This window comes from Schistocerca cancellata, unplaced genomic scaffold (assembly GCF_023864275.1).
Source record: "Schistocerca cancellata isolate TAMUIC-IGC-003103 unplaced genomic scaffold, iqSchCanc2.1 HiC_scaffold_317, whole genome shotgun sequence".
Lineage (NCBI taxonomy): Eukaryota > Metazoa > Arthropoda > Insecta > Orthoptera > Acrididae > Schistocerca > Schistocerca cancellata.
In genome coordinates, this window is record NW_026046335.1 from 209,820 (window position 1) to 235,064 (window position 25,245).

The window sequence follows — 25,245 nt, forward strand, 5'->3', positions numbered from 1 at the left end:
GCATCTTGTCCCTGGTGTTCAGCGGAGGGCCTGTGCGGGGTGTGGCAGTGTCATGCTGGAGGGCGCCACTGGTAGCGATGTGGGCTTCCTCGCCTCGCCTCGCCTCGCCTCGCCTAACACCAGGTGTCTGCGTAGTTTGCAGTGCATTCGCACCATTCCTATCCCTGTCCCTGTCCCCGTCCCGACTTGTCCCGACTTTGCTCTACTGCCGCTCGCTGCCGCTCGGGTCGTGGTCCATATGACAGCGCAAGCACGACAAACGTCTGCGGGACGAGACGAGACGACTAAGGAATACATTCGTGGTTACAAATCAAATTTGGAACTCTACACTCCTACACAACAATAGGCGGTGACGTATTTCAGAAATCACCTGCCGATTCGTACTGTTTTGTCGTTTTCAAAGTCTTCTTGGCAAACTTGGTTAGCACATTCTCCCTCAAACTGAGTTAATTACTGCATTTTCGTACCATTACAGTAGTTTAAAAGGCTTAAGGAAGCATCTTTGTCACAACAGAAAGGTAGTTTGAAAATTGGGCTGGCGACATAACAAAAAAACAAAAGGAAGGGAGCCAACAGCACCCGGGTTTCCCAGGCGGTGACCCATCCAAGTACTAGCCGGGCCCGATGATGCTTAACTTCGGTGATCGGACGAGAACCGGTGTATTCATCATGGTATGACCGTTGGCGCTCATCTAATGTAGGAGCACGGCAGAATTCGCGTTCGGCTTTTCTCCCAACACACAAAATGTTAGTTTTCGGCCGCATTTGACGAAAGCGCTTCCTTCCGCAACCGCCAGTTCCTCGAGGACGGCGCGGGGAGGCGCGCCCGGCGTCCCAGCAGAGCGACGGCCAAATTGGCGGGCGCACCGCCGCGTGTGTGAGACGCACTGCTGCTCGTTGCACCCCCTGTCATTCGCTGGGCGCGTGCAGCCTTCGACACTAGCGGAGGACGCATCTTGTCCCTGGTGTTCAGCGGAGGGCCTGTGCGGGGTGTGGCAGTGTCATGCTGGAGGGCGCCACTGGTAGCGATGTGGGCTTCCTCGCCTCGCCTCGCCTCGCCTCGCCTAACACCAGGTGTCTGCGTAGTTTGCAGTGCATTCGCACCATTCCTATCCCTGTCCCTGTCCCCGTCCCGACTTGTCCCGACTTTGCTCTACTGCCGCTCGCTGCCGCTCGGGTCGTGGTCCATATGACAGCGCAAGCACGACAAACGTCTGCGGGACGAGACGAGACGACTAAGGAATACATTCGTGGTTACAAATCAAATTTGGAACTCTACACTCCTACACAACAATAGGCGGTGACGTATTTCAGAAATCACCTGCCGATTCGTACTGTTTTGTCGTTTTCAAAGTCTTCTTGGCAAACTTGGTTAGCACATTCTCCCTCAAACTGAGTTAATTACTGCATTTTCGTACCATTACAGTAGTTTAAAAGGCTTAAGGAAGCATCTTTGTCACAACAGAAAGGTAGTTTGAAAATTGGGCTGGCGACATAACAAAAAAACAAAAGGAAGGGAGCCAACAGCACCCGGGTTTCCCAGGCGGTGACCCATCCAAGTACTAGCCGGGCCCGATGATGCTTAACTTCGGTGATCGGACGAGAACCGGTGTATTCATCATGGTATGACCGTTGGCGCTCATCTAATGTAGGAGCACGGCAGAATTCGCGTTCGGCTTTTCTCCCAACACACAAAATGTTAGTTTTCGGCCGCATTTGACGAAAGCGCTTCCTTCCGCAACCGCCAGTTCCTCGAGGACGGCGCGGGGAGGCGCGCCAGGGGTCCCAGCAGAGCGACGGCCAAATTGGCGGGCGCACCGCCGCGTGTGTGAGACGCACTGCTGCTCGTTGCACCCCCTGTCATTCGCTGGGCGCGTGCAGCCTTCGACACTAGCGGAGGACGCATCTTGTCCCTGGTGTTCAGCGGAGGGCCTGTGCGGGGTGTGGCAGTGTCGTGCTGGAGGGCGCCACTGGTAGCGATGTGGGCTTCCTCGCCTCGCCTCGCCTCGCCACGCCTCGCCTCACACCAGGTGTCTGCGTAGTTTGCAGTGCATTCGCACCATTCCTATCCCTGTACCTGTCCCCGTTCCTATCCCTGTCCCTCTCCCCATCCCGACTTGTCCCGACTTTGCTCGACTGCCGCTCGCTGCCGCTCGGGTCGTGGTCCATATGACAGCGCAAGCACGACAAACGTCTGCGGGACGAGACGAGACGACTAAGGAATACATTCGTGGTTACAAATCAAATTTGGAACTCTACACTCCTACACAACAATAGGCGGTGACGTATTTCAGAAATCACCTGCCGATTCGTACTGTTTTGTCGTTTTCAAAGTCTTCTTGGCAAACTTGGTTAGCACATTCTCCCTCAAACTGAGTTAATTACTGCATTTTCGTACCATTACAGTAGTTTAAAAGGCTTAAGGAAGCATCTTTGTCACAACAGAAAGGTAGTTTGAAAATTGGGCTGGCGACATAACAAAAAAACAAAAGGAAAGGAGCCAACAGCACCCGGGTTTCCCAGGCGGTCACCCATCCAAGTACTATCCGGAACCGATGATGCTTAACTTCGGTGATCGGACGAGAACCGGTGTATTCATCATGGTATGGCCGTTGGCGCTCATCTAATGTAGGAGCACGGCAGAATTCGCGTTCGGCTTTTCTCCCAACACACAAAATGTTAGTTTTCGGCCGCATTTGACGAAAGCGCTTCCTTCCGCAACCGCCAGTTCCTCGAGGACGGCGCGGGGAGGCGCGCCCGGCGTCCCAGCAGAGCGACGGCCAAATTGGCGGGCGCACCGCCGCGTGTGTGAGACGCACTGCTGCTCGTTGCACCCCCTGTCATTCGCTGGGCGCGTGCAGCCTTCGACACTAGCGGAGGACGCATCTTGTCCCTGGTGTTCAGCGGAGGGCCTGTGCGGGGTGTGGCAGTGTCATGCTGGAGGGCGGCACTGGTAGCGATGTGGGCTACCTCGCCTCACCTCGCCTCGCCTCGCCTCACACCAGGTGTCTGCGTAGTTTGCAGTGCATTCGCACCGTTCCTATCCCTGTCCCTGTCCCCGTCCCGACTTGTCCCGACTTTGCTCGACTGCCGCTCGCTGCCGCTCGGGTCGTGGTCCATATCACAGCGCAAGCACGACAAACGTCTGCGGGACGAGACGAGACGACTAAGGAATACATTCGTGGTTACAAATCAAATTTGGAACTCTACACTCCTACACAACAATAGGCGGTGACGTATTTCAGAAATCACCTGCCGATTCGTACTGTTTTGTCGTTTTCAAAGTCTTCTTGGCAAACTTGGTTAGCACATTCTCCCTCAAACTGAGTTAATTACTGCATTTTCGTACCATTACAGTAGTTTAAAAGGCTTAAGGAAGCATCTTTGTCACAACAGAAAGGTAGTTTGAAAATTGGGCTGGCGACATAACAAAAAAACAAAAGGAAGGGAGCCAACAGCACCCGGGTTTCCCAGGCGGTGACCCATCCAAGTACTAGCCGGGCCCGATGATGCTTAACTTCGGTGATCGGACGAGAACCGGTGTATTCATCATGGTATGACCGTTGGCGCTCATCTAATGTAGGAGCACGGCAGAATTCGCGTTCGGCTTTTCTCCCAACACACAAAATGTTAGTTTTCGGCCGCATTTGACGAAAGCGCTTCCTTCCGCAACCGCCAGTTCCTCGAGGACGGCGCGGGGAGGCGCGCCAGGGGTCCCAGCAGAGCGACGGCCAAATTGGCGGGCGCACCGCCGCGTGTGTGAGACGCACTGCTGCTCGTTGCACCCCCTGTCATTCGCTGGGCGCGTGCAGCCTTCGACACTAGCGGAGGACGCATCTTGTCCCTGGTGTTCAGCGGAGGGCCTGTGCGGGGTGTGGCAGTGTCGTGCTGGAGGGCGCCACTGGTAGCGATGTGGGCTTCCTCGCCTCGCCTCGCCTCGCCACGCCTCGCCTCACACCAGGTGTCTGCGTAGTTTGCAGTGCATTCGCACCATTCCTATCCCTGTACCTGTCCCCGTTCCTATCCCTGTCCCTCTCCCCATCCCGACTTGTCCCGACTTTGCTCGACTGCCGCTCGCTGCCGCTCGGGTCGTGGTCCATATGACAGCGCAAGCACGACAAACGTCTGCGGGACGAGACGAGACGACTAAGGAATACATTCGTGGTTACAAATCAAATTTGGAACTCTACACTCCTACACAACAATAGGCGGTGACGTATTTCAGAAATCACCTGCCGATTCGTACTGTTTTGTCGTTTTCAAAGTCTTCTTGGCAAACTTGGTTAGCACATTCTCCCTCAAACTGAGTTAATTACTGCATTTTCGTACCATTACAGTAGTTTAAAAGGCTTAAGGAAGCATCTTTGTCACAACAGAAAGGTAGTTTGAAAATTGGGCTGGCGACATAACAAAAAAACAAAAGGAAAGGAGCCAACAGCACCCGGGTTTCCCAGGCGGTCACCCATCCAAGTACTATCCGGAACCGATGATGCTTAACTTCGGTGATCGGACGAGAACCGGTGTATTCATCATGGTATGGCCGTTGGCGCTCATCTAATGTAGGAGCACGGCAGAATTCGCGTTCGGCTTTTCTCCCAACACACAAAATGTTAGTTTTCGGCCGCATTTGACGAAAGCGCTTCCTTCCGCAACCGCCAGTTCCTCGAGGACGGCGCGGGGAGGCGCGCCCGGCGTCCCAGCAGAGCGACGGCCAAATTGGCGGGCGCACCGCCGCGTGTGTGAGACGCACTGCTGCTCGTTGCACCCCCTGTCATTCGCTGGGCGCGTGCAGCCTTCGACACTAGCGGAGGACGCATCTTGTCCCTGGTGTTCAGCGGAGGGCCTGTGCGGGGTGTGGCAGTGTCATGCTGGAGGGCGGCACTGGTAGCGATGTGGGCTACCTCGCCTCACCTCGCCTCGCCTCGCCTCACACCAGGTGTCTGCGTAGTTTGCAGTGCATTCGCACCATTCCTATCCCTGTCCCTGTCCCCGTCCCGACTTGTCCCGACTTTGCTCTACTGCCGCTCGCTGCCGCTCGGGTCGTGGTCCATATGACAGCGCAAGCACGACAAACGTCTGCGGGACGAGACGAGACGACTAAGGAATACATTCGTGGTTACAAATCAAATTTGGAACTCTACACTCCTACACAACAATAGGCGGTGACGTATTTCAGAAATCACCTGCCGATTCGTACTGTTTTGTCGTTTTCAAAGTCTTCTTGGCAAACTTGGTTAGCACATTCTCCCTCAAACTGAGTTAATTACTGCATTTTCGTACCATTACAGTAGTTTAAAAGGCTTAAGGAAGCATCTTTGTCACAACAGAAAGGTAGTTTGAAAATTGGGCTGGCGACATAACAAAAAAACAAAAGGAAGGGAGCCAACAGCACCCGGGTTTCCCAGGCGGTGACCCATCCAAGTACTAGCCGGGCCCGATGATGCTTAACTTCGGTGATCGGACGAGAACCGGTGTATTCATCATGGTATGACCGTTGGCGCTCATCTAATGTAGGAGCACGGCAGAATTCGCGTTCGGCTTTTCTCCCAACACACAAAATGTTAGTTTTCGGCCGCATTTGACGAAAGCGCTTCCTTCCGCAACCGCCAGTTCCTCGAGGACGGCGCGGGGAGGCGCGCCCGGCGTCCCAGCAGAGCGACGGCCAAATTGGCGGGCGCACCGCCGCGTGTGTGAGACGCACTGCTGCTCGTTGCACCCCCTGTCATTCGCTGGGCGCGTGCAGCCTTCGACACTAGCGGAGGACGCATCTTGTCCCTGGTGTTCAGCGGAGGGCCTGTGCGGGGTGTGGCAGTGTCATGCTGGAGGGCGCCACTGGTAGCGATGTGGGCTTCCTCGCCTCGCCTCGCCTCGCCTCGCCTAACACCAGGTGTCTGCGTAGTTTGCAGTGCATTCGCACCATTCCTATCCCTGTCCCTGTCCCCGTCCCGACTTGTCCCGACTTTGCTCTACTGCCGCTCGCTGCCGCTCGGGTCGTGGTCCATATGACAGCGCAAGCACGACAAACGTCTGCGGGACGAGACGAGACGACTAAGGAATACATTCGTGGTTACAAATCAAATTTGGAACTCTACACTCCTACACAACAATAGGCGGTGACGTATTTCAGAAATCACCTGCCGATTCGTACTGTTTTGTCGTTTTCAAAGTCTTCTTGGCAAACTTGGTTAGCACATTCTCCCTCAAACTGAGTTAATTACTGCATTTTCGTACCATTACAGTAGTTTAAAAGGCTTAAGGAAGCATCTTTGTCACAACAGAAAGGTAGTTTGAAAATTGGGCTGGCGACATAACAAAAAAACAAAAGGAAGGGAGCCAACAGCAACCGGGTTTCCCAGGCGGTGACCCATCCAAGTACTAGCCGGGCCCGATGATGCTTAACTTCGGTGATCGGACGAGAACCGGTGTATTCATCATGGTATGACCGTTGGCGCTCATCTAATGTAGGAGCACGGCAGAATTCGCGTTCGGCTTTTCTCCCAACACACAAAATGTTAGTTTTCGGCCGCATTTGACGAAAGCGCTTCCTTCCGCAACCGCCAGTTCCTCGAGGACGGCGCGGGGAGGCGCGCCAGGGGTCCCAGCAGAGCGACGGCCAAATTGGCGGGCGCACCGCCGCGTGTGTGAGACGCACTGCTGCTCGTTGCACCCCCTGTCATTCGCTGGGCGCGTGCAGCCTTCGACACTAGCGGAGGACGCATCTTGTCCCTGGTGTTCAGCGGAGGGCCTGTGCGGGGTGTGGCAGTGTCGTGCTGGAGGGCGCCACTGGTAGCGATGTGGGCTTCCTCGCCTCGCCTCGCCTCGCCACGCCTCGCCTCACACCAGGTGTCTGCGTAGTTTGCAGTGCATTCGCACCATTCCTATCCCTGTACCTGTCCCCGTTCCTATCCCTGTCCCTCTCCCCATCCCGACTTGTCCCGACTTTGCTCGACTGCCGCTCGCTGCCGCTCGGGTCGTGGTCCATATGACAGCGCAAGCACGACAAACGTCTGCGGGACGAGACGAGACGACTAAGGAATACATTCGTGGTTACAAATCAAATTTGGAACTCTACACTCCTACACAACAATAGGCGGTGACGTATTTCAGAAATCACCTGCCGATTCGTACTGTTTTGTCGTTTTCAAAGTCTTCTTGGCAAACTTGGTTAGCACATTCTCCCTCAAACTGAGTTAATTACTGCATTTTCGTACCATTACAGTAGTTTAAAAGGCTTAAGGAAGCATCTTTGTCACAACAGAAAGGTAGTTTGAAAATTGGGCTGGCGACATAACAAAAAAACAAAAGGAAAGGAGCCAACAGCACCCGGGTTTCCCAGGCGGTCACCCATCCAAGTACTATCCGGAACCGATGATGCTTAACTTCGGTGATCGGACGAGAACCGGTGTATTCATCATGGTATGGCCGTTGGCGCTCATCTAATGTAGGAGCACGGCAGAATTCGCGTTCGGCTTTTCTCCCAACACACAAAATGTTAGTTTTCGGCCGCATTTGACGAAAGCGCTTCCTTCCGCAACCGCCAGTTCCTCGAGGACGGCGCGGGGAGGCGCGCCCGGCGTCCCAGCAGAGCGACGGCCAAATTGGCGGGCGCACCGCCGCGTGTGTGAGACGCACTGCTGCTCGTTGCACCCCCTGTCATTCGCTGGGCGCGTGCAGCCTTCGACACTAGCGGAGGACGCATCTTGTCCCTGGTGTTCAGCGGAGGGCCTGTGCGGGGTGTGGCAGTGTCATGCTGGAGGGCGGCACTGGTAGCGATGTGGGCTACCTCGCCTCACCTCGCCTCGCCTCGCCTCACACCAGGTGTCTGCGTAGTTTGCAGTGCATTCGCACCATTCCTATCCCTGTCCCTGTCCCCGTCCCGACTTGTCCCGACTTTGCTCGACTGCCGCTCGCTGCCGCTCGGGTCGTGGTCCATATCACAGCGCAAGCACGACAAACGTCTGCGGGACGAGACGAGACGACTAAGGAATACATTCGTGGTTACAAATCAAATTTGGAACTCTACACTCCTACACAACAATAGGCGGTGACGTATTTCAGAAATCACCTGCCGATTCGTACTGTTTTGTCGTTTTCAAAGTCTTCTTGGCAAACTTGGTTAGCACATTCTCCCTCAAACTGAGTTAATTACTGCATTTTCGTACCATTACAGTAGTTTAAAAGGCTTAAGGAAGCATCTTTGTCACAACAGAAAGGTAGTTTGAAAATTGGGCTGGCGACATAACAAAAAAACAAAAGGAAGGGAGCCAACAGCACCCGGGTTTCCCAGGCGGTGACCCATCCAAGTACTAGCCGGGCCCGATGATGCTTAACTTCGGTGATCGGACGAGAACCGGTGTATTCATCATGGTATGACCGTTGGCGCTCATCTAATGTAGGAGCACGGCAGAATTCGCGTTCGGCTTTTCTCCCAACACACAAAATGTTAGTTTTCGGCCGCATTTGACGAAAGCGCTTCCTTCCGCAACCGCCAGTTCCTCGAGGACGGCGCGGGGAGGCGCGCCAGGGGTCCCAGCAGAGCGACGGCCAAATTGGCGGGCGCACCGCCGCGTGTGTGAGACGCACTGCTGCTCGTTGCACCCCCTGTCATTCGCTGGGCGCGTGCAGCCTTCGACACTAGCGGAGGACGCATCTTGTCCCTGGTGTTCAGCGGAGGGCCTGTGCGGGGTGTGGCAGTGTCGTGCTGGAGGGCGCCACTGGTAGCGATGTGGGCTTCCTCGCCTCGCCTCGCCTCGCCACGCCTCGCCTCACACCAGGTGTCTGCGTAGTTTGCAGTGCATTCGCACCATTCCTATCCCTGTACCTGTCCCCGTTCCTATCCCTGTCCCTCTCCCCATCCCGACTTGTCCCGACTTTGCTCGACTGCCGCTCGCTGCCGCTCGGGTCGTGGTCCATATGACAGCGCAAGCACGACAAACGTCTGCGGGACGAGACGAGACGACTAAGGAATACATTCGTGGTTACAAATCAAATTTGGAACTCTACACTCCTACACAACAATAGGCGGTGACGTATTTCAGAAATCACCTGCCGATTCGTACTGTTTTGTCGTTTTCAAAGTCTTCTTGGCAAACTTGGTTAGCACATTCTCCCTCAAACTGAGTTAATTACTGCATTTTCGTACCATTACAGTAGTTTAAAAGGCTTAAGGAAGCATCTTTGTCACAACAGAAAGGTAGTTTGAAAATTGGGCTGGCGACATAACAAAAAAACAAAAGGAAAGGAGCCAACAGCACCCGGGTTTCCCAGGCGGTCACCCATCCAAGTACTATCCGGAACCGATGATGCTTAACTTCGGTGATCGGACGAGAACCGGTGTATTCATCATGGTATGGCCGTTGGCGCTCATCTAATGTAGGAGCACGGCAGAATTCGCGTTCGGCTTTTCTCCCAACACACAAAATGTTAGTTTTCGGCCGCATTTGACGAAAGCGCTTCCTTCCGCAACCGCCAGTTCCTCGAGGACGGCGCGGGGAGGCGCGCCCGGCGTCCCAGCAGAGCGACGGCCAAATTGGCGGGCGCACCGCCGCGTGTGTGAGACGCACTGCTGCTCGTTGCACCCCCTGTCATTCGCTGGGCGCGTGCAGCCTTCGACACTAGCGGAGGACGCATCTTGTCCCTGGTGTTCAGCGGAGGGCCTGTGCGGGGTGTGGCAGTGTCATGCTGGAGGGCGGCACTGGTAGCGATGTGGGCTACCTCGCCTCACCTCGCCTCGCCTCGCCTCACACCAGGTGTCTGCGTAGTTTGCAGTGCATTCGCACCATTCCTATCCCTGTCCCTGTCCCCGTCCCGACTTGTCCCGACTTTGCTCGACTGCCGCTCGCTGCCGCTCGGGTCGTGGTCCATATCACAGCGCAAGCACGACAAACGTCTGCGGGACGAGACGAGACGACTAAGGAATACATTCGTGGTTACAAATCAAATTTGGAACTCTACACTCCTACACAACAATAGGCGGTGACGTATTTCAGAAATCACCTGCCGATTCGTACTGTTTTGTCGTTTTCAAAGTCTTCTTGGCAAACTTGGTTAGCACATTCTCCCTCAAACTGAGTTAATTACTGCATTTTCGTACCATTACAGTAGTTTAAAAGGCTTAAGGAAGCATCTTTGTCACAACAGAAAGGTAGTTTGAAAATTGGGCTGGCGACATAACAAAAAAACAAAAGGAAGGGAGCCAACAGCACCCGGGTTTCCCAGGCGGTCACCCATCCAAGTACTAGCCGGGCCCGATGATGCTTAACTTCGGTGATCGGACGAGAACCGGTGTATTCATCACTGTATGACCGTTGGCGCTCATCTAATGTAGTAGCACGGCAGAATTCGCGTTCGGCTTTTCTCCCAACACACAAAATGTTAGTTTTCGGCCGCATTTGACGAAAGCGCTTCCTTCCGCAACCGCCAGTTCCTCGAGGACGGCGCGGGGAGGCGCGCCCGGCGTCCCAGCAGAGCGACGGCCAAATTGGCGGGCGCACCGCCGCGTGTGTGAGACGCACTGCTGCTCGTTGCACCCCCTGTCATTCGCTGGGCGCGTGCAGCCTTCGACACTAGCGGAGGACGCATCTTGTCCCTGGTGTTCAGCGGAGGGCCTGTGCGGGGTGTGGCAGTGTCGTGCTGGAGGGCGCCACTGGTAGCGATGTGGGCTTCCTCGCCTCGCCTCGCCTCGCCTCGCCTCACACCAGGTGTCTGCGTAGTTTGCAGTGCATTCGCACCATTCCTATCCCTGTCCCTGTCCCCGTCCCGACTTGTCTCGGCATTCGCACCATTCCTATCCCTGTCCCTGTCCCCGTCCCGACTTGTCCCGACTTTGCTCGACTGCCGCTCGCTGCCGCTCGGGTCGTGGTCCATATGACAGCGCAAGCACGACAAACGTCTGCGGGACGAGACGAGACGACTAAGGAATACATTCGTGGTTACAAATCAAATTTGGAACTCTACACTCCTACACAACAATAGGCGGTGACGTATTTCAGAAATCACCTGCCGATTCGTACTGTTTTGTCGTTTTCAAAGTCTTCTTGGCAAACTTGGTTAGCACATTCTCCCTCAAACTGAGTTAATTACTGCATTTTCGTACCATTACAGTAGTTTAAAAGGCTTAAGGAAGCATCTTTGTCACAACAGAAAGGTAGTTTGAAAATTGGGCTGGCGACATAACAAAAAAACAAAAGGAAGGGAGCCAACAGCACCCGGGTTTCCCAGGCGGTCACCCATCCAAGTACTAGCCGGGCCCGATGATGCTTAACTTCGGTGATCGGACGAGAACCGGTGTATTCATCATGGTATGACCGTTGGCGCTCATCTAATGTAGGAGCACGGCAGAATTCGCGTTCGGCTTTTCTCCCAACACACAAAATGTTAGTTTTCGGCCGCATTTGACGAAAGCGCTTCCTTCCGCAACCGCCAGTTCCTCGAGGACGGCGCGGGGAGGCGCGCCCGGCGTCCCAGCAGAGCGACGGCCAAATTGGCGGGCGCACCGCCGCGTGTGTGAGACGCACTGCTGCTCGTTGCACCCCCTGTCATTCGCTGGGCGCGTGCAGCCTTCGACACTAGCGGAGGACGCATCTTGTCCCTGGTGTTCAGCGGAGGGCCTGTGCGGGGTGTGGCAGTGTCATGCTGGAGGGCGCCACTGGTAGCGATGTGGGCTTCCTCGCCTCGCCTCGCCTCGCCTCGCCTAACACCAGGTGTCTGCGTAGTTTGCAGTGCATTCGCACCATTCCTATCCCTGTCCCTGTCCCCGTCCCGACTTGTCCCGACTTTGCTCTACTGCCGCTCGCTGCCGCTCGGGTCGTGGTCCATATGACAGCGCAAGCACGACAAACGTCTGCGGGACGAGACGAGACGACTAAGGAATACATTCGTGGTTACAAATCAAATTTGGAACTCTACACTCCTACACAACAATAGGCGGTGACGTATTTCAGAAATCACCTGCCGATTCGTACTGTTTTGTCGTTTTCAAAGTCTTCTTGGCAAACTTGGTTAGCACATTCTCCCTCAAACTGAGTTAATTACTGCATTTTCGTACCATTACAGTAGTTTAAAAGGCTTAAGGAAGCATCTTTGTCACAACAGAAAGGTAGTTTGAAAATTGGGCTGGCGACATAACAAAAAAACAAAAGGAAGGGAGCCAACAGCACCCGGGTTTCCCAGGCGGTGACCCATCCAAGTACTAGCCGGGCCCGATGATGCTTAACTTCGGTGATCGGACGAGAACCGGTGTATTCATCATGGTATGACCGTTGGCGCTCATCTAATGTAGGAGCACGGCAGAATTCGCGTTCGGCTTTTCTCCCAACACACAAAATGTTAGTTTTCGGCCGCATTTGACGAAAGCGCTTCCTTCCGCAACCGCCAGTTCCTCGAGGACGGCGCGGGGAGGCGCGCCAGGGGTCCCAGCAGAGCGACGGCCAAATTGGCGGGCGCACCGCCGCGTGTGTGAGACGCACTGCTGCTCGTTGCACCCCCTGTCATTCGCTGGGCGCGTGCAGCCTTCGACACTAGCGGAGGACGCATCTTGTCCCTGGTGTTCAGCGGAGGGCCTGTGCGGGGTGTGGCAGTGTCGTGCTGGAGGGCGCCACTGGTAGCGATGTGGGCTTCCTCGCCTCGCCTCGCCTCGCCACGCCTCGCCTCACACCAGGTGTCTGCGTAGTTTGCAGTGCATTCGCACCATTCCTATCCCTGTACCTGTCCCCGTTCCTATCCCTGTCCCTCTCCCCATCCCGACTTGTCCCGACTTTGCTCGACTGCCGCTCGCTGCCGCTCGGGTCGTGGTCCATATGACAGCGCAAGCACGACAAACGTCTGCGGGACGAGACGAGACGACTAAGGAATACATTCGTGGTTACAAATCAAATTTGGAACTCTACACTCCTACACAACAATAGGCGGTGACGTATTTCAGAAATCACCTGCCGATTCGTACTGTTTTGTCGTTTTCAAAGTCTTCTTGGCAAACTTGGTTAGCACATTCTCCCTCAAACTGAGTTAATTACTGCATTTTCGTACCATTACAGTAGTTTAAAAGGCTTAAGGAAGCATCTTTGTCACAACAGAAAGGTAGTTTGAAAATTGGGCTGGCGACATAACAAAAAAACAAAAGGAAAGGAGCCAACAGCACCCGGGTTTCCCAGGCGGTCACCCATCCAAGTACTATCCGGAACCGATGATGCTTAACTTCGGTGATCGGACGAGAACCGGTGTATTCATCATGGTATGGCCGTTGGCGCTCATCTAATGTAGGAGCACGGCAGAATTCGCGTTCGGCTTTTCTCCCAACACACAAAATGTTAGTTTTCGGCCGCATTTGACGAAAGCGCTTCCTTCCGCAACCGCCAGTTCCTCGAGGACGGCGCGGGGAGGCGCGCCCGGCGTCCCAGCAGAGCGACGGCCAAATTGGCGGGCGCACCGCCGCGTGTGTGAGACGCACTGCTGCTCGTTGCACCCCCTGTCATTCGCTGGGCGCGTGCAGCCTTCGACACTAGCGGAGGACGCATCTTGTCCCTGGTGTTCAGCGGAGGGCCTGTGCGGGGTGTGGCAGTGTCATGCTGGAGGGCGGCACTGGTAGCGATGTGGGCTACCTCGCCTCACCTCGCCTCGCCTCGCCTCACACCAGGTGTCTGCGTAGTTTGCAGTGCATTTGCACCATTCCTATCCCTGTCCCTGTCCCCGTCCCGACTTGTCCCGACTTTGCTCGACTGCCGCTCGCTGCCGCTCGGGTCGTGGTCCATATCACAGCGCAAGCACGACAAACGTCTGCGGGACGAGACGAGACGACTAAGGAATACATTCGTGGTTACAAATCAAATTTGGAACTCTACACTCCTACACAACAATAGGCGGTGACGTATTTCAGAAATCACCTGCCGATTCGTACTGTTTTGTCGTTTTCAAAGTCTTCTTGGCAAACTTGGTTAGCACATTCTCCCTCAAACTGAGTTAATTACTGCATTTTCGTACCATTACAGTAGTTTAAAAGGCTTAAGGAAGCATCTTTGTCACAACAGAAAGGTAGTTTGAAAATTGGGCTGGCGACATAACAAAAAAACAAAAGGAAGGGAGCCAACAGCACCCGGGTTTCCCAGGCGGTCACCCATCCAAGTACTAGCCGGGCCCGATGATGCTTAACTTCGGTGATCGGACGAGAACCGGTGTATTCATCACTGTATGACCGTTGGCGCTCATCTAATGTAGTAGCACGGCAGAATTCGCGTTCGGCTTTTCTCCCAACACACAAAATGTTAGTTTTCGGCCGCATTTGACGAAAGCGCTTCCTTCCGCAACCGCCAGTTCCTCGAGGACGGCGCGGGGAGGCGCGCCCGGCGTCCCAGCAGAGCGACGGCCAAATTGGCGGGCGCACCGCCGCGTGTGTGAGACGCACTGCTGCTCGTTGCACCCCCTGTCATTCGCTGGGCGCGTGCAGCCTTCGACACTAGCGGAGGACGCATCTTGTCCCTGGTGTTCAGCGGAGGGCCTGTGCGGGGTGTGGCAGTGTCGTGCTGGAGGGCGCCACTGGTAGCGATGTGGGCTTCCTCGCCTCGCCTCGCCTCGCCTCGCCTCACACCAGGTGTCTGCGTAGTTTGCAGTGCATTCGCACCATTCCTATCCCTGTCCCTGTCCCCGTCCCGACTTGTCTCGGCATTCGCACCATTCCTATCCCTGTCCCTGTCCCCGTCCCGACTTGTCCCGACTTTGCTCGACTGCCGCTCGCTGCCGCTCGGGTCGTGGTCCATATGACAGCGCAAGCACGACAAACGTCTGCGGGACGAGACGAGACGACTAAGGAATACATTCGTGGTTACAAATCAAATTTGGAACTCTACACTCCTACACAACAATAGGCGGTGACGTATTTCAGAAATCACCTGCCGATTCGTACTGTTTTGTCGTTTTCAAAGTCTTCTTGGCAAACTTGGTTAGCACATTCTCCCTCAAACTGAGTTAATTACTGCATTTTCGTACCATTACAGTAGTTTAAAAGGCTTAAGGAAGCATCTTTGTCACAACAGAAAGGTAGTTTGAAAATTGGGCTGGCGACATAACAAAAAAACAAAAGGAAGGGAGCCAACAGCACCCGGGTTTCCCAGGCGGTCACCCATCCAAGTACTAGCCGGGCCCGATGATGCTTAACTTCGGTGATCGGACGAGAACCGGTGTATTCATCATGGTATGACCGTTGGCGCTCATCTAATGTAGGAGCACGGCAGAATTCGCGTTCGGCTTTTCTCCCAACACACAAAATGTTAGTTTTCGGCCGCATTTGACGAAAGCGCTTCCTTCCGCAACCGCCAGTTCCTCGAGGACGGCGCGGGGAGGCGCGCCCGGCGTCCCAGCAGAGCGACGGCCAAATTGGCGGGCGCACCGCCGCGTGTGTGAGACGCACTGCTGCTCGTTGCACCCCCTGTCATTCGCTGGGCGCGTGCAGCCTTCGACACTAGCGGAGGACGCATCTTGTCCCTGGTGTTCAGCGGAGGGCCTGTGCGGGGTGTGGCAGTGTCATGCTGGAGGGCGCCACTGGTAGCGATGTGGGCTTCCTCGCCTCGCCTCGCCTCGCCTCGCCTAACACCAGGTGTCTGCGTAGTTTGCAGTGCATTCGCACCATTCCTATCCCTGTCCCTGTCCCCGTCCCGACTTGTCCCGACTTTGCTCTACTGCCGCTCGCTGCCGCTCGGGTCGTGGTCCATATGACAGCGCAAGCACGACAAACGTCTGCGGGACGAGACGAGACGACTAAGGAATACATTCGTGGTTACAAATCAAATTTGGAACTCTACACTCCTACACAACAATAGGCGGTGACGTATTTCAGAAATCACCTGCCGATTCGTACTGTTTTGTCGTTTTCAAAGTCTTCTTGGCAAACTTGGTTAGCACATTCTCCCTCAAACTGAGTTAATTACTGCATTTTCGTACCATTACAGTAGTTTAAAAGGCTTAAGGAAGCATCTTTGTCACAACAGAAAGGTAGTTTGAAAATTGGGCTGGCGACATAACAAAAAAACAAAAGGAAGGGAGCCAACAGCACCCGGGTTTCCCAGGCGGTGACCCATCCAAGTACTAGCCGGGCCCGATGATGCTTAACTTCGGTGATCGGACGAGAACCGGTGTATTCATCATGGTATGACCGTTGGCGCTCATCTAATGTAGGAGCACGGCAGAATTCGCGTTCGGCTTTTCTCCCAACACACAAAATGTTAGTTTTCGGCCGCATTTGACGAAAGCGCTTCCTTCCGCAACCGCCAGTTCCTCGAGGACGGCGCGGGGAGGCGCGCCCGGCGTCCCAGCAGAGCGACGGCCAAATTGGCGGGCGCACCGCCGCGTGTGTGAGACGCACTGCTGCTCGTTGCACCCCCTGTCATTCGCTGGGCGCGTGCAGCCTTCGACACTAGCGGAGGACGCATCTTGTCCCTGGTGTTCAGCGGAGGGCCTGTGCGGGGTGTGGCAGTGTCATGCTGGAGGGCGCCACTGGTAGCGATGTGGGCTTCCTCGCCTCGCCTCGCCTCGCCTCGCCTAACACCAGGTGTCTGCGTAGTTTGCAGTGCATTCGCACCATTCCTATCCCTGTCCCTGTCCCCGTCCCGACTTGTCCCGACTTTGCTCTACTGCCGCTCGCTGCCGCTCGGGTCGTGGTCCATATGACAGCGCAAGCACGACAAACGTCTGCGGGACGAGACGAGACGACTAAGGAATACATTCGTGGTTACAAATCAAATTTGGAACTCTACACTCCTACACAACAATAGGCGGTGACGTATTTCAGAAATCACCTGCCGATTCGTACTGTTTTGTCGTTTTCAAAGTCTTCTTGGCAAACTTGGTTAGCACATTCTCCCTCAAACTGAGTTAATTACTGCATTTTCGTACCATTACAGTAGTTTAAAAGGCTTAAGGAAGCATCTTTGTCACAACAGAAAGGTAGTTTGAAAATTGGGCTGGCGACATAACAAAAAAACAAAAGGAAGGGAGCCAACAGCAACCGGGTTTCCCAGGCGGTGACCCATCCAAGTACTAGCCGGGCCCGATGATGCTTAACTTCGGTGATCGGACGAGAACCGGTGTATTCATCATGGTATGACCGTTGGCGCTCATCTAATGTAGGAGCACGGCAGAATTCGCGTTCGGCTTTTCTCCCAACACACAAAATGTTAGTTTTCGGCCGCATTTGACGAAAGCGCTTCCTTCCGCAACCGCCAGTTCCTCGAGGACGGCGCGGGGAGGCGCGCCAGGGGTCCCAGCAGAGCGACGGCCAAATTGGCGGGCGCACCGCCGCGTGTGTGAGACGCACTGCTGCTCGTTGCACCCCCTGTCATTCGCTGGGCGCGTGCAGCCTTCGACACTAGCGGAGGACGCATCTTGTCCCTGGTGTTCAGCGGAGGGCCTGTGCGGGGTGTGGCAGTGTCGTGCTGGAGGGCGCCACTGGTAGCGATGTGGGCTTCCTCGCCTCGCCTCGCCTCGCCACGCCTCGCCTCACACCAGGTGTCTGCGTAGTTTGCAGTGCATTCGCACCATTCCTATCCCTGTACCTGTCCCCGTTCCTATCCCTGTCCCTCTCCCCATCCCGACTTGTCCCGACTTTGCTCGACTGCCGCTCGCTGCCGCTCGGGTCGTGGTCCATATGACAGCGCAAGCACGACAAACGTCTGCGGGACGAGACGAGACGACTAAGGAATACATTCGTGGTTACAAATCAAATTTGGAACTCTACACTCCTACACAACAATAGGCGGTGACGTATTTCAGAAATCACCTGCCGATTCGTACTGTTTTGTCGTTTTCAAAGTCTTCTTGGCAAACTTGGTTAGCACATTCTCCCTCAAACTGAGTTAATTACTGCATTTTCGTACCATTACAGTAGTTTAAAAGGCTTAAGGAAGCATCTTTGTCACAACAGAAAGGTAGTTTGAAAATTGGGCTGGCGACATAACAAAAAAACAAAAGGAAAGGAGCCAACAGCACCCGGGTTTCCCAGGCGGTCACCCATCCAAGTACTATCCGGAACCGATGATGCTTAACTTCGGTGATCGGACGAGAACCGGTGTATTCATCATGGTATGGCCGTTGGCGCTCATCTAATGTAGGAGCACGGCAGAATTCGCGTTCGGCTTTTCTCCCAACACACAAAATGTTAGTTTTCGGCCGCATTTGACGAAAGCGCTTCCTTCCGCAACCGCCAGTTCCTCGAGGACGGCGCGGGGAGGCGCGCCCGGCGTCCCAGCAGAGCGACGGCCAAATTGGCGGGCGCACCGCCGCGTGTGTGAGACGCACTGCTGCTCGTTGCACCCCCTGTCATTCGCTGGGCGCGTGCAGCCTTCGACACTAGCGGAGGACGCATCTTGTCCCTGGTGTTCAGCGGAGGGCCTGTGCGGGGTGTGGCAGTGTCATGCTGGAGGGCGGCACTGGTAGCGATGTGGGCTACCTCGCCTCACCTCGCCTCGCCTCGCCTCACACCAGGTGTCTGCGTAGTTTGCAGTGCATTCGCACCATTCCTATCCCTGTCCCTGTCCCCGTCCCGACTTGTCCCGACTTTGCTCGACTGCCGCTCGCTGCCGCTCGGGTCGTGGTCCATATCACAGCGCAAGCACGACAAACGTCTGCGGGACGAGACGAGACGACTAAGGAATACATTCGTGGTTACAAATCAAATTTGGAACTCTACACTCCTACACAACAATAGGCGGTGACGTATTTCAGAAATCACCTGCCGATTCGTACTGTTTTGTCGTTTTCAAAGTCTTCTTGGCAAACTTGGTTAGCACATTCTCCCTCAAACTGAGTTAATTACTGCATTTTCGTACCATTACAGTAGTTTAAAAGGCTTAAGGAAGCATCTTTGTCACAACAGAAAGGTAGTTTGAAAATTGGGCTGGCGACATAACAAAAAAACAAAAGGAAGGGAGCCAACAGCACCCGGGTTTCCCAGGCGGTGACCCATCCAAGTACTAGCCGGGCCCGATGATGCTTAACTTCGGTGATCGGACGAGAACCGGTGTATTCATCATGGTATGACCGTTGGCGCTCATCTAATGTAGGAGCACGGCAGAATTCGCGTTCGGCTTTTCTCCCAACACACAAAATGTTAGTTTTCGGCCGCATTTGACGAAAGCGCTTCCTTCCGCAACCGCCAGTTCCTCGAGGACGGCGCGGGGAGGCGCGCCAGGGGTCCCAGCAGAGCGACGGCCAAATTGGCGGGCGCACCGCCGCGTGTGTGAGACGCACTGCTGCTCGTTGCACCCCCTGTCATTCGCTGGGCGCGTGCAGCCTTCGACACTAGCGGAGGACGCATCTTGTCCCTGGTGTTCAGCGGAGGGCCTGTGCGGGGTGTGGCAGTGTCGTGCTGGAGGGCGCCACTGGTAGCGATGTGGGCTTCCTCGCCTCGCCTCGCCTCGCCACGCCTCGCCTCACACCAGGTGTCTGCGTAGTTTGCAGTGCATTCGCACCATTCCTATCCCTGTACCTGTCCCCGTTCCTATCCCTGTCCCTCTCCCCATCCCGACTTGTCCCGACTTTGCTCGACTGCCGCTCGCTGCCGCTCGGGTCGTGGTCCATATGACAGCGCAAGCACGACAAACGTCTGCGGGACGAGACGAGACGACTAAGGAATACATTCGTGGTTACAAATCAAATTTGGAACTCTACACTCCTACACAACAATAGGCGGTGACGTATTTCAGAAATCACCTGCCGATTCGTACTGTTTTGTCGTTTTCAAAGTCTTCTTGGCAAACTTGGTTAGCACATTCTCCCTCAAACTGAGTTAATTACTGCATTTTCGTACCATTACAGTAGTTTAAAAGGCTTAAGGAAGCATCTTTGTCACAACAGAAAGGTAGTTTGAAAATTGGGCTGGCGACATAACAAAAAAACAAAAGGAAAGGAGCCAACAGCACCCGGGTTTCCCAGGCGGTCACCCATCCAAGTACTATCCGGAACCGATGATGCTTAACTTCGGTGATCGGACGAGAACCGGTGTATTCATCATGGTATGGCCGTTGGCGCTCATCTAATGTAGGAGCACGGCAGAATTCGCGTTCGGCTTTTCTCCCAACACACAAAATGTTAGTTTTCGGCCGCATTTGACGAAAGCGCTTCCTTCCGCAACCGCCAGTTCCTCGAGGACGGCGCGGGGAGGCGCGCCCGGCGTCCCAGCAGAGCGACGGCCAAATTGGCGGGCGCACCGCCGCGTGTGTGAGACGCACTGCTGCTCGTTGCACCCCCTGTCATTCGCTGGGCGCGTGCAGCCTTCGACACTAGCGGAGGACGCATCTTGTCCCTGGTGTTCAGCGGAGGGCCTGTGCGGGGTGTGGCAGTGTCATGCTGGAGGGCGGCACTGGTAGCGATGTGGGCTACCTCGCCTCACCTCGCCTCGCCTCGCCTCACACCAGGTGTCTGCGTAGTTTGCAGTGCATTCGCACCATTCCTATCCCTGTCCCTGTCCCCGTCCCGACTTGTCCCGACTTTGCTCGACTGCCGCTCGCTGCCGCTCGGGTCGTGGTCCATATCACAGCGCAAGCACGACAAACGTCTGCGGGACGAGACGAGACGACTAAGGAATACATTCGTGGTTACAAATCAAATTTGGAACTCTACACTCCTACACAACAATAGGCGGTGACGTATTTCAGAAATCACCTGCCGATTCGTACTGTTTTGTCGTTTTCAAAGTCTTCTTGGCAAACTTGGTTAGCACATTCTCCCTCAAACTGAGTTAATTACTGCATTTTCGTACCATTACAGTAGTTTAAAAGGCTTAAGGAAGCATCTTTGTCACAACAGAAAGGTAGTTTGAAAATTGGGCTGGCGACATAACAAAAAAACAAAAGGAAGGGAGCCAACAGCACCCGGGTTTCCCAGGCGGTCACCCATCCAAGTACTAGCCGGGCCCGATGATGCTTAACTTCGGTGATCGGACGAGAACCGGTGTATTCATCACTGTATGACCGTTGGCGCTCATCTAATGTAGTAGCACGGCAGAATTCGCGTTCGGCTTTTCTCCCAACACACAAAATGTTAGTTTTCGGCCGCATTTGACGAAAGCGCTTCCTTCCGCAACCGCCAGTTCCTCGAGGACGGCGCGGGGAGGCGCGCCCGGCGTCCCAGCAGAGCGACGGCCAAATTGGCGGGCGCACCGCCGCGTGTGTGAGACGCACTGCTGCTCGTTGCACCCCCTGTCATTCGCTGGGCGCGTGCAGCCTTCGACACTAGCGGAGGACGCATCTTGTCCCTGGTGTTCAGCGGAGGGCCTGTGCGGGGTGTGGCAGTGTCGTGCTGGAGGGCGCCACTGGTAGCGATGTGGGCTTCCTCGCCTCGCCTCGCCTCGCCTCGCCTCACACCAGGTGTCTGCGTAGTTTGCAGTGCATTCGCACCATTCCTATCCCTGTCCCTGTCCCCGTCCCGACTTGTCTCGGCATTCGCACCATTCCTATCCCTGTCCCTGTCCCCGTCCCGACTTGTCCCGACTTTGCTCGACTGCCGCTCGCTGCCGCTCGGGTCGTGGTCCATATGACAGCGCAAGCACGACAAACGTCTGCGGGACGAGACGAGACGACTAAGGAATACATTCGTGGTTACAAATCAAATTTGGAACTCTACACTCCTACACAACAATAGGCGGTGACGTATTTCAGAAATCACCTGCCGATTCGTACTGTTTTGTCGTTTTCAAAGTCTTCTTGGCAAACTTGGTTAGCACATTCTCCCTCAAACTGAGTTAATTACTGCATTTTCGTACCATTACAGTAGTTTAAAAGGCTTAAGGAAGCATCTTTGTCACAACAGAAAGGTAGTTTGAAAATTGGGCTGGCGACATAACAAAAAAACAAAAGGAAGGGAGCCAACAGCACCCGGGTTTCCCAGGCGGTCACCCATCCAAGTACTAGCCGGGCCCGATGATGCTTAACTTCGGTGATCGGACGAGAACCGGTGTATTCATCATGGTATGACCGTTGGCGCTCATCTAATGTAGGAGCACGGCAGAATTCGCGTTCGGCTTTTCTCCCAACACACAAAATGTTAGTTTTCGGCCGCATTTGACGAAAGCGCTTCCTTCCGCAACCGCCAGTTCCTCGAGGACGGCGCGGGGAGGCGCGCCCGGCGTCCCAGCAGAGCGACGGCCAAATTGGCGGGCGCACCGCCGCGTGTGTGAGACGCACTGCTGCTCGTTGCACCCCCTGTCATTCGCTGGGCGCGTGCAGCCTTCGACACTAGCGGAGGACGCATCTTGTCCCTGGTGTTCAGCGGAGGGCCTGTGCGGGGTGTGGCAGTGTCATGCTGGAGGGCGCCACTGGTAGCGATGTGGGCTTCCTCGCCTCGCCTCGCCTCGCCTCGCCTAACACCAGGTGTCTGCGTAGTTTGCAGTGCATTCGCACCATTCCTATCCCTGTCCCTGTCCCCGTCCCGACTTGTCCCGACTTTGCTCTACTGCCGCTCGCTGCCGCTCGGGTCGTGGTCCATATGACAGCGCAAGCACGACAAACGTCTGCGGGACGAGACGAGACGACTAAGGAATACATTCGTGGTTACAAATCAAATTTGGAACTCTACACTCCTACACAACAATAGGCGGTGACGTATTTCAGAAATCACCTGCCGATTCGTACTGTTTTGTCGTTTTCAAAGTCTTCTTGGCAAACTTGGTTAGCACATTCTCCCTCAAACTGAGTTAATTACTGCATTTTCGTACCATTACAGTAGTTTAAAAGGCTTAAGGAAGCATCTTTGTCACAACAGAAAGGTAGTTTGAAAATTGGGCTGGCGACATAACAAAAAAACAAAAGGAAGGGAGCCAACAGCACCCGGGTTTCCCAGGCGGTGACCCATCCAAGTACTAGCCGGGCCCGATGATGCTTAACTTCGGTGATCGGACGAGAACCGGTGTATTCATCATGGTATGACCGTTGGCGCTCATCTAATGTAGGAGCACGGCAGAATTCGCGTTCGGCTTTTCTCCCAACACACAAAATGTTAGTTTTCGGCCGCATTTGACGAAAGCGCTTCCTTCCGCAACCGCCAGTTCCTCGAGGACGGCGCGGGGAGGCGCGCCAGGGGTCCCAGCAGAGCGACGGCCAAATTGGCGGGCGCACCGCCGCGTGTGTGAGACGCACTGCTGCTCGTTGCACCCCCTGTCATTCGCTGGGCGCGTGCAGCCTTCGACACTAGCGGAGGACGCATCTTGTCCCTGGTGTTCAGCGGAGGGCCTGTGCGGGGTGTGGCAGTGTCGTGCTGGAGGGCGCCACTGGTAGCGATGTGGGCTTCCTCGCCTCGCCTCGCCTCGCCACGCCTCGCCTCACACCAGGTGTCTGCGTAGTTTGCAGTGCATTCGCACCATTCCTATCCCTGTACCTGTCCCCGTTCCTATCCCTGTCCCTCTCCCCATCCCGACTTGTCCCGACTTTGCTCGACTGCCGCTCGCTGCCGCTCGGGTCGTGGTCCATATGACAGCGCAAGCACGACAAACGTCTGCGGGACGAGACGAGACGACTAAGGAATACATTCGTGGTTACAAATCAAATTTGGAACTCTACACTCCTACACAACAATAGGCGGTGACGTATTTCAGAAATCACCTGCCGATTCGTACTGTTTTGTCGTTTTCAAAGTCTTCTTGGCAAACTTGGTTAGCACATTCTCCCTCAAACTGAGTTAATTACTGCATTTTCGTACCATTACAGTAGTTTAAAAGGCTTAAGGAAGCATCTTTGTCACAACAGAAAGGTAGTTTGAAAATTGGGCTGGCGACATAACAAAAAAACAAAAGGAAAGGAGCCAACAGCACCCGGGTTTCCCAGGCGGTCACCCATCCAAGTACTATCCGGAACCGATGATGCTTAACTTCGGTGATCGGACGAGAACCGGTGTATTCATCATGGTATGGCCGTTGGCGCTCATCTAATGTAGGAGCACGGCAGAATTCGCGTTCGGCTTTTCTCCCAACACACAAAATGTTAGTTTTCGGCCGCATTTGACGAAAGCGCTTCCTTCCGCAACCGCCAGTTCCTCGAGGACGGCGCGGGGAGGCGCGCCCGGCGTCCCAGCAGAGCGACGGCCAAATTGGCGGGCGCACCGCCGCGTGTGTGAGACGCACTGCTGCTCGTTGCACCCCCTGTCATTCGCTGGGCGCGTGCAGCCTTCGACACTAGCGGAGGACGCATCTTGTCCCTGGTGTTCAGCGGAGGGCCTGTGCGGGGTGTGGCAGTGTCATGCTGGAGGGCGGCACTGGTAGCGATGTGGGCTACCTCGCCTCACCTCGCCTCGCCTCGCCTCACACCAGGTGTCTGCGTAGTTTGCAGTGCATTCGCACCATTCCTATCCCTGTCCCTGTCCCCGTCCCGACTTGTCCCGACTTTGCTCGACTGCCGCTCGCTGCCGCTCGGGTCGTGGTCCATATCACAGCGCAAGCACGACAAACGTCTGCGGGACGAGACGAGACGACTAAGGAATACATTCGTGGTTACAAATCAAATTTGGAACTCTACACTCCTACACAACAATAGGCGGTGACGTATTTCAGAAATCACCTGCCGATTCGTACTGTTTTGTCGTTTTCAAAGTCTTCTTGGCAAACTTGGTTAGCACATTCTCCCTCAAACTGAGTTAATTACTGCATTTTCGTACCATTACAGTAGTTTAAAAGGCTTAAGGAAGCATCTTTGTCACAACAGAAAGGTAGTTTGAAAATTGGGCTGGCGACATAACAAAAAAACAAAAGGAAGGGAGCCAACAGCACCCGGGTTTCCCAGGCGGTCACCCATCCAAGTACTAGCCGGGCCCGATGATGCTTAACTTCGGTGATCGGACGAGAACCGGTGTATTCATCACTGTATGACCGTTGGCGCTCATCTAATGTAGTAGCACGGCAGAATTCGCGTTCGGCTTTTCTCCCAACACACAAAATGTTAGTTTTCGGCCGCATTTGACGAAAGCGCTTCCTTCCGCAACCGCCAGTTCCTCGAGGACGGCGCGGGGAGGCGCGCCCGGCGTCCCAGCAGAGCGACGGCCAAATTGGCGGGCGCACCGCCGCGTGTGTGAGACGCACTGCTGCTCGTTGCACCCCCTGTCATTCGCTGGGCGCGTGCAGCCTTCGACACTAGCGGAGGACGCATCTTGTCCCTGGTGTTCAGCGGAGGGCCTGTGCGGGGTGTGGCAGTGTCGTGCTGGAGGGCGCCACTGGTAGCGATGTGGGCTTCCTCGCCTCGCCTCGCCTCGCCTCGCCTCACACCAGGTGTCTGCGTA

At 55.0% G+C, this 25,245-nt stretch overlaps 26 non-coding genes across 26 annotated transcripts; all 26 read right to left on the reverse strand.

Moving 5' to 3' along the window:
• Nucleotides 1–567: 567 nt before the first annotated feature.
• LOC126115360 (5S ribosomal RNA) lies at nucleotides 568–686 on the reverse strand. Its single transcript, XR_007525403.1, has one exon. It is a non-coding gene; the product is annotated as a 5S ribosomal RNA (ribosomal RNA).
• An 832-nt stretch (nucleotides 687–1,518) lies between these two features.
• Nucleotides 1,519–1,637, reverse strand: LOC126115361 (5S ribosomal RNA). The gene has a single exon (XR_007525404.1). It is a non-coding gene; the product is annotated as a 5S ribosomal RNA (ribosomal RNA).
• An 861-nt stretch (nucleotides 1,638–2,498) lies between these two features.
• Nucleotides 2,499–2,617, reverse strand: LOC126115409 (5S ribosomal RNA). The gene has a single exon (XR_007525447.1). It is a non-coding gene; the product is annotated as a 5S ribosomal RNA (ribosomal RNA).
• Nucleotides 2,618–3,449: 832 nt separating this feature from the next.
• On the reverse strand, nucleotides 3,450–3,568 carry LOC126115362 (5S ribosomal RNA). The gene has a single exon (XR_007525405.1). It is a non-coding gene; the product is annotated as a 5S ribosomal RNA (ribosomal RNA).
• An 861-nt stretch (nucleotides 3,569–4,429) lies between these two features.
• LOC126115410 (5S ribosomal RNA) lies at nucleotides 4,430–4,548 on the reverse strand. The gene has a single exon (XR_007525448.1). It is a non-coding gene; the product is annotated as a 5S ribosomal RNA (ribosomal RNA).
• Nucleotides 4,549–5,380: 832 nt separating this feature from the next.
• LOC126115363 (5S ribosomal RNA) lies at nucleotides 5,381–5,499 on the reverse strand. Its single transcript, XR_007525406.1, has one exon. It is a non-coding gene; the product is annotated as a 5S ribosomal RNA (ribosomal RNA).
• Nucleotides 5,500–6,331: 832 nt separating this feature from the next.
• Nucleotides 6,332–6,450, reverse strand: LOC126115384 (5S ribosomal RNA). Its single transcript, XR_007525424.1, has one exon. It is a non-coding gene; the product is annotated as a 5S ribosomal RNA (ribosomal RNA).
• Nucleotides 6,451–7,311: 861 nt separating this feature from the next.
• On the reverse strand, nucleotides 7,312–7,430 carry LOC126115411 (5S ribosomal RNA). The gene has a single exon (XR_007525449.1). It is a non-coding gene; the product is annotated as a 5S ribosomal RNA (ribosomal RNA).
• An 832-nt stretch (nucleotides 7,431–8,262) lies between these two features.
• On the reverse strand, nucleotides 8,263–8,381 carry LOC126115364 (5S ribosomal RNA). The gene has a single exon (XR_007525407.1). It is a non-coding gene; the product is annotated as a 5S ribosomal RNA (ribosomal RNA).
• An 861-nt stretch (nucleotides 8,382–9,242) lies between these two features.
• LOC126115413 (5S ribosomal RNA) lies at nucleotides 9,243–9,361 on the reverse strand. The gene has a single exon (XR_007525450.1). It is a non-coding gene; the product is annotated as a 5S ribosomal RNA (ribosomal RNA).
• An 832-nt stretch (nucleotides 9,362–10,193) lies between these two features.
• Nucleotides 10,194–10,312, reverse strand: LOC126115453 (5S ribosomal RNA). The gene has a single exon (XR_007525487.1). It is a non-coding gene; the product is annotated as a 5S ribosomal RNA (ribosomal RNA).
• An 883-nt stretch (nucleotides 10,313–11,195) lies between these two features.
• Nucleotides 11,196–11,314, reverse strand: LOC126115204 (5S ribosomal RNA). Its single transcript, XR_007525261.1, has one exon. It is a non-coding gene; the product is annotated as a 5S ribosomal RNA (ribosomal RNA).
• Nucleotides 11,315–12,146: 832 nt separating this feature from the next.
• On the reverse strand, nucleotides 12,147–12,265 carry LOC126115365 (5S ribosomal RNA). The gene has a single exon (XR_007525408.1). It is a non-coding gene; the product is annotated as a 5S ribosomal RNA (ribosomal RNA).
• Nucleotides 12,266–13,126: 861 nt separating this feature from the next.
• Nucleotides 13,127–13,245, reverse strand: LOC126115414 (5S ribosomal RNA). The gene has a single exon (XR_007525451.1). It is a non-coding gene; the product is annotated as a 5S ribosomal RNA (ribosomal RNA).
• Nucleotides 13,246–14,077: 832 nt separating this feature from the next.
• LOC126115454 (5S ribosomal RNA) lies at nucleotides 14,078–14,196 on the reverse strand. Its single transcript, XR_007525488.1, has one exon. It is a non-coding gene; the product is annotated as a 5S ribosomal RNA (ribosomal RNA).
• Nucleotides 14,197–15,079: 883 nt separating this feature from the next.
• LOC126115205 (5S ribosomal RNA) lies at nucleotides 15,080–15,198 on the reverse strand. Its single transcript, XR_007525262.1, has one exon. It is a non-coding gene; the product is annotated as a 5S ribosomal RNA (ribosomal RNA).
• An 832-nt stretch (nucleotides 15,199–16,030) lies between these two features.
• LOC126115366 (5S ribosomal RNA) lies at nucleotides 16,031–16,149 on the reverse strand. Its single transcript, XR_007525409.1, has one exon. It is a non-coding gene; the product is annotated as a 5S ribosomal RNA (ribosomal RNA).
• Nucleotides 16,150–16,981: 832 nt separating this feature from the next.
• LOC126115385 (5S ribosomal RNA) lies at nucleotides 16,982–17,100 on the reverse strand. The gene has a single exon (XR_007525425.1). It is a non-coding gene; the product is annotated as a 5S ribosomal RNA (ribosomal RNA).
• An 861-nt stretch (nucleotides 17,101–17,961) lies between these two features.
• LOC126115415 (5S ribosomal RNA) lies at nucleotides 17,962–18,080 on the reverse strand. The gene has a single exon (XR_007525452.1). It is a non-coding gene; the product is annotated as a 5S ribosomal RNA (ribosomal RNA).
• An 832-nt stretch (nucleotides 18,081–18,912) lies between these two features.
• Nucleotides 18,913–19,031, reverse strand: LOC126115369 (5S ribosomal RNA). The gene has a single exon (XR_007525410.1). It is a non-coding gene; the product is annotated as a 5S ribosomal RNA (ribosomal RNA).
• An 861-nt stretch (nucleotides 19,032–19,892) lies between these two features.
• On the reverse strand, nucleotides 19,893–20,011 carry LOC126115416 (5S ribosomal RNA). Its single transcript, XR_007525453.1, has one exon. It is a non-coding gene; the product is annotated as a 5S ribosomal RNA (ribosomal RNA).
• Nucleotides 20,012–20,843: 832 nt separating this feature from the next.
• On the reverse strand, nucleotides 20,844–20,962 carry LOC126115457 (5S ribosomal RNA). Its single transcript, XR_007525490.1, has one exon. It is a non-coding gene; the product is annotated as a 5S ribosomal RNA (ribosomal RNA).
• Nucleotides 20,963–21,845: 883 nt separating this feature from the next.
• LOC126115206 (5S ribosomal RNA) lies at nucleotides 21,846–21,964 on the reverse strand. Its single transcript, XR_007525263.1, has one exon. It is a non-coding gene; the product is annotated as a 5S ribosomal RNA (ribosomal RNA).
• Nucleotides 21,965–22,796: 832 nt separating this feature from the next.
• On the reverse strand, nucleotides 22,797–22,915 carry LOC126115371 (5S ribosomal RNA). The gene has a single exon (XR_007525412.1). It is a non-coding gene; the product is annotated as a 5S ribosomal RNA (ribosomal RNA).
• An 861-nt stretch (nucleotides 22,916–23,776) lies between these two features.
• LOC126115417 (5S ribosomal RNA) lies at nucleotides 23,777–23,895 on the reverse strand. Its single transcript, XR_007525454.1, has one exon. It is a non-coding gene; the product is annotated as a 5S ribosomal RNA (ribosomal RNA).
• An 832-nt stretch (nucleotides 23,896–24,727) lies between these two features.
• On the reverse strand, nucleotides 24,728–24,846 carry LOC126115458 (5S ribosomal RNA). Its single transcript, XR_007525491.1, has one exon. It is a non-coding gene; the product is annotated as a 5S ribosomal RNA (ribosomal RNA).
• Nucleotides 24,847–25,245: the final 399 nt, after the last annotated feature.